The sequence below is a fragment of the Monodelphis domestica genome, chromosome 4 (genome assembly GCF_027887165.1).
Source record: "Monodelphis domestica isolate mMonDom1 chromosome 4, mMonDom1.pri, whole genome shotgun sequence".
NCBI lineage: Eukaryota > Metazoa > Chordata > Mammalia > Didelphimorphia > Didelphidae > Monodelphis > Monodelphis domestica.
This window is the reverse complement of record NC_077230.1, coordinates 24,105,266-24,111,296: the sequence shown is the minus strand read 5'-3', so window position 1 is coordinate 24,111,296 and position 6,031 is coordinate 24,105,266. Positions and strand designations below refer to the sequence as shown.

Sequence of the window (6,031 nt, the reverse complement as noted above, 5' to 3'; positions counted from 1 at the left end):
AGCACCTCCCACTCTCCTCTCTCTCTCTTTGTCTCTGTTCCTCTGTCTCTGTCTGTCTGTCTCTGACTCTGGTTTTCTTTGTCTGTCTGTCTGTCTATGTCTCTCTCTCTCTCTCTCTCTCTCTCTCTCTCTCTCTCTCTCTCTCTCTCTCTCTCTCTCTCTCTGTCTCTGTCTCTCTCTGTCTCTCTGTCTCTCTCTGTCTCTCTCTGTCTCTGTCTCTCTGCTCTGTCTCTGTCTCTGTCTGTCTGTCTGTCTGTCTGTCTCTCTCTCTCTTTCCCTGAAGCTTTCAGCCAGACCTTTCCTCCAAGCTTTGTACATACGACCCCATCTAACATGAAACACCATTGTAGGGTTTGTCCAAGAAAGCAGAGCCCTAACTGGCCAGTGCTCCTGGGGCTCTTAGTTCACAGTCATTGGCATGAGGTGGTGGTGGGGTGAGTGCTTCCATAACATGGTGCCTTGGAACAGTCACCCACATTCCATTGTGCTCCTATCATGGCACATCTTCCCCTAAAGTCCCAATGGAGGAAAAGGAAGAAGAGCCCACTTGTCTCCTTTCTTAAAATGACTGCAGGAGTAGTCAGATTGTCTCTATTACCCAGCCCTTTACCCATCTTGCCATAGATTTTTTTTTTGAAACTGGGTTCACTTCTTTTTCTCCTCTATGTTTTTAAGTCAGATCATGTGCTTTTATTGGGGTAGAGTACTTGCTAATATGGGACAGGTAGGTGGTACCGTGGATAGAATGCAGGAACTAGAGTCAGGAAGACTCATCCAGTCTAGGTTCAGACACTAACTAGCTATATGATCCTGGGCAAATCACTTCTCCCTGTTTGCCTCAGTTTCCTCATCTATAAAATAAACTGAAGAAGGAAATGGCAATCCAGTCTCTGCCAAGAAAACCCCAAATGACTCAACAACAACAACAACAACAACAACAACAACAACAACAACAGCAACAGCAACAATTCTCTAATATGGAAACTTTCCTCACCAATGGTGATGCTCAAGTCCTCTGTAGATACCCTTAGACAGTTGTCTGGAACATTGAGAGTTCTAGTGATTTCTTCTCATTCATGTGACACTAACATATATGTCAGAGGAAGGACTTGAAGCATCTCTCCCTCATTCCAAGTCTGTCCTTCTGTGCATCATGTCATACAGTCTCTCATTTCATTTATTCCTGGTTTTCGAGTTCCTATTATGGGTTTTTCTTCTGTAAAAGTCCTCCTCCCATGATGCATCAAGGAGTAAAGGAGACTGCAGAATTTATATGGGAAGTGTTCTTAGAGACCATTGAGTCCAACCTGTGCCTGAATGGGAATCACCTTTCCCACATAACTAACAAATTAGACATCCAGCCAGTGAAGGGGACCGTACTACCTCCCACAAACAGCTTGCTTTATTTTGGGGTTAGTCTGGTCAGTAGGAGGCATTTCTTTACCTCTGACTTAAATCTGCAGGAGGCAGCTAAGTGACTTAGTGGATAGTGGAATCAGAAAGACCTGAGTTCAAAGCTAGCCTCATGCTTCCTAGCTCTGCAACTCAGGCAAGTCACTAAACTTCTGATTGCCTGAAAAAGGACACCAGGAAAATCAAATGGCAAACCACTCCAGTATCCCTGTCAGGAAAGCTCCATAGATAGCTACGGTCCATGGGATCATGAAGAGTCAGACATGACTGGTCAACAACAAACCCAAAATATGCCTTTTATACCTTTCACATTTCACTCCAAAACCCTGCACACTGGGCCCTTCTACATGACACCCCTTCAAATACTTAAAAGTCAACTATAGTCTATCCTAGGCAGCTAGATGGTGCAAAGGAGAAGGTTTAGATTCAGGAAGGACTGAGTTCAAATGCACCCTCAGATATGCCTTAGCTGTGTGATCCTGGTCAAGTCATCTAATCCTGTTAGCCTCAGTTTCCTCATCTGTAAAATAAGCTGGAGAAGTAAATGGCAAACTACTCCAGTATCTTAGCCAAGAAAATCCCAAAAGTTGTCATGAAGGGTCAGGCATGACTAAAATGATTCAACAACAACAACAAAATGGGGATAAAAATAAGCACCCACCTCCCAGAGCTATTGTAAGGTATTGTGTGTTGTACTGTGTCGTGAGGATCAAATGAGATATTATTTGTAAAGCACTTAGCACTGTGCCTGGCACATAAGTAGGAAGTGCTTAATAAAAGCTTATTTCTTCCCGTTCCCTTTACCAACTGAGTGACTTTGGGCAAGTGACTCCTACCCCAACCACTGACCATAATCCAAAAGCATGAAATAGGTAAACACTGGTACTACTGACTCCTTTTTCTGACTTTTTCCATCCCTTTAGTGATTCACAACCCTAATTAGGGCTTTTTTCCTACAGGATTTCCATTTACAGCAGTCTTAGAGATTCCATCCTTCCCCTCCCAGGGAGGCACTGGCTCACTAAGCCAGGTACATAATTAGCTTCTTTAAGAAATCCTCATTTAATCCATGCCTTTAATTATAGTAGAACTACCTTTGGCTCCAGTCAGGCTGACCATCCCAAATCCCCCACGACTTTTTTGGAAAACAGAGGTGTGGAATCCACAACTGTAAAGAGGAGGGACTTGGTTCCCAGCATATGCTCACTTGGGGCCCCCCTTCGAAGCATTCCTTATTATGACAAAATGATGGACCTCTTGCCTTCACCAGCATCTGAGTCTACTGCCTCCACAGTGTTCCCGTGCAAGGAAGCATCAACAGTAACATATTCTCAAGTTAAGGGTCTTAGATTCACTGAAGCAGACATTCTGCAGGAATAAGGAACGATCAGGATCCAAACCCTATTACAGATGGGCAATTACAGGCAGAGATCAGAGATCTCCATCTTTCATCTTCTAAATGGGATGGTTTTAGTTATAGATCCTTGATTCTAAAGTCAAAAGCCATTTACCAGTTAGCAAGTTGTACACCTTTATATATAATGTCCTCTCTTCCTTGTCTATTTAAGAAGATCTTTCTTCTTCCTTGATTCTTACCTGTTTCTATCCTGGATCCAGGTTTGTCCTAACCATTGGTTAAACAAACAGATCTAAGATTTGTCTAATCTGGGGTAGCTTGGGAAATATAATTTGAAAGTCAACTCCCTCAGCCTCCCCTTACCTTCCACCCTCGTTCTACCCCCTAAAAAATGAACTGAAATTATATAACTAGGTAGTCATTCCTTGGGTTAAAAACTATTCTTTTAAAATGCAACTATGAGGACCCAATAAGTGGCTGAGGGTATTGAGATTCAGACTTGGAGATTTAAATGTGACCCCAGACACTTCCTAGTTGTGTGACCCTGGACAAGTCACTTAAACTAGCATTGCCTAGCCCTTACCATTCTTTTGACTTGTAACCAATACACAGTATTGATTCTAAGATGGAAGGTAAGAGTTTTTAAAAAATAAATAAATAAAATGCAAATATGCCTGGGATGGTTAGACTGCGAGATTTTCTTTCTTTCTTCCTTCCTTTCTTCCTTCCTTCCTTTCTTTCTTCCTTCCTTCCTTCCTTCCTTCCTTCCTTCCTTCCTTCCTTCCTTCCTTCCTTCCTTCCTTCCTTCCTTCCTTCCTTTCTTTCTTTCTTTTTCTTTCTTTCTTTCTTTCTTTCTTTCTTTCTTTCTTTCTTTCTTTCTTTCTTTCTTTCTTTCTTTCTTTCTTTCTTTCTTTCTTTCTTTCTTTCTTTCTTTCTTTCTTCCTTCCTTCCTTCCTTTCTTCCTTCCTTTCTTTCTTTCTTTCTTCCTTCCTTCCTTCCTTCCTTCCTTCCTTCCTTCCTTCCTTCCTTCCTTCCTTTCTTCCTTCCTTTCTTCCTTTCTTTCTTTCTTTCTTTCTTTCTTTCTTTCTTTCTTTCTTTCTTTCTTTCTTTCTTTCTTTCTTTCTTTCTTTCTTTCTTTCTTTCTTCCTTCCTTCCTTCCTTCCTTCCTTCCTTCCTTCCTTCCTTCCTTCCTTCCTTCCTTTCTTTCTTTCTTCCTTCCTTCCTTCCTTCCTTTCTTTCTTTCTTTCTTTCTTTCTTTCTTTCTTTCTTTCTTTCTTTCTTTCTTTCTTTCTTTCTTTCTTTCTTTCTTTCTTTCTTTCTTTCTTTCTTTCTTTCTTTCTTTCTTTCTTTCTTTCTTTCTTTCTTTCTTTCTTTCCTTCTTTCCTTCTTTTTTTCTTTCCATGTGATGAATCCCTGTGGCAAACTAATGAAGTTCAATGACCCCTTTTTAAAATAAGATTTTTAAATGTATAAAATAAAATAGAATTATGAAGGCAACCAGTTATACTGAGATACAATTATCAATTTTTTTTTCAAATTTACAGACCCCAGGTTAAACCCTCCCTATATTAGACTAAATATTAGTATGATTTTCTTAATTTGTATGCATTCCAGCTAACATCTTGTAGAGATACTAGGGAGTAATAACAATACCTTTGAGGAAGGGAGCACTGTCCATGGAAGACAGAACTGGGTGAGAATTCTGAGCCATTTAGAGAGCAAAATCAAGATTCTGGGCACTGCAAGTGCAGAGGGCGCAGAAGAAATGAAAAGGCATCACTGGAGGGGAAGAGGGAAGACAATAAATTCTTTAGACCACACTCTCAGTTTAGGTCTAACTGTGTTCAAGGCAGTTTCCTGATTCTCCTGACCACATCTAACTTCTATAGAACTAATTAGCTGATTCCTTTCTTTCTTCTTTCTCTTTTTATTCAACATTCTCCTGGATATCTGGGCCTCTTTCACATTCAATTCTTTCATTGTGCTTTTTAGTTTCTCCAGGCATCCTCTTTGGACCTTGGCTTGTCCATATGCAAGCACACAAGTTAAAGACTGGACAAAAGGATGAGGTATTCAAAGACATAGATGCAGGGGGCAATGGTGGGAAGTAGGGGGAAAGGAAGCTTTTCCCATTCAAGGTCATTCATCAAGAAAAGTAGGAGAATTAAGAGTGTAGACCATTATTGAGAAGAGCTTGATTTGACCAAGCAGCAACTCAGAAAGAATACTGGAAAACAGAATGGTAGGACCCATTCCCCATACTCTTAGAAGCTAAGTTTTCATCATTGCACATTCTTCCATAATGGAGCATATAATACAATGGTTGGCAGCTACATGGTATAGTAGATAGAATATTAGACATAATCAAGAAGACCTGAATCAAATCTTTGCCTCAGACAAGGTGACCTTGGGCATCTCTTCAGGCTGGGTTTCCCCATCTGTAACATGAAGATAAGAATAGGGGCAATCTTACATGAATTGTTGAGAGGTTCAATATCTAAATCATTTTACAAGTCTTGAAGTACTAGAGTAATTCAATGAACTTGTGGTTTTCCTTCTGAGAAATTTCATAGAATAAATAATGTTCTTTCCTCTCCCCTGGACTAATATAATCATTTTCTGGCAAGTAAGTCTCCATGCATGTAGTCTTTCCTCTTGCCAACTATCAACTATCCAACTATGCCAACTATCCCTTTACCATGCTATCAAAATAATCTTGCTAAAGCACAGGTTTTAGTATGTCTATCTATGTCTCAGAAAGCTAGAGCAGTTCCCTATTACTCCTGGAATAAAAAAGCAAATGCTTTAGTCTTGTATTTAAGAACCTCCAAAATAAAGATCCAGTTTGGGTTTTGTTTTTTTATGTTGCAGTCAGACTGGACTACAAGCTCTTCTTTAATCTTGTTCTGCTTATGTACATTTGTGCATGTCATCATTCCTGGAATTCCTTCCTTCCACAAGACTATCATTTCCATCTCCTGGAATCTATGACCCTTTCAATGAAGTCCCTAGATCATATTAAGCTTTCCTTTTCTTTCCTTTTTTTTTTTGTCTACAACATCATACTGTTGACTCATATTGACTTTGCAGTCCACTAAAACCTCAAGACCCTTTTTCTGAATAATTGTTTTCTCTATGTGCCTCTCCATCTTATACTTGTGAACTTGATTTTTGGACTCAAATGCAATACTCTTCATTTATCTCTTTTGAGTTTCATCTTATCAGATTCTACCCAATTTTCTATGCTCTCAAGATATTTTT

General features: G+C 39.9%; 1 long non-coding RNA gene across 2 annotated transcripts in view; it reads right to left on the bottom strand.

The window, feature by feature from the left end:
• The window catches only part of LOC130459010 (uncharacterized), a 60,638-nt gene that overhangs the window by 21,823 nt on the left and 32,784 nt on the right, over window positions 1–6,031 (bottom strand). Inside the window, exon 5 of one of the 2 annotated variants that reach the window (XR_008918316.1) lies at window positions 4,424–4,549. The exons of the other annotated variant lie outside the window; for it this stretch is intronic. This is a non-coding gene — a long non-coding RNA (uncharacterized LOC130459010). The remainder of the gene's footprint in view (window positions 1–4,423; window positions 4,550–6,031) is intronic. 2 annotated transcript variants of the gene reach the window in all.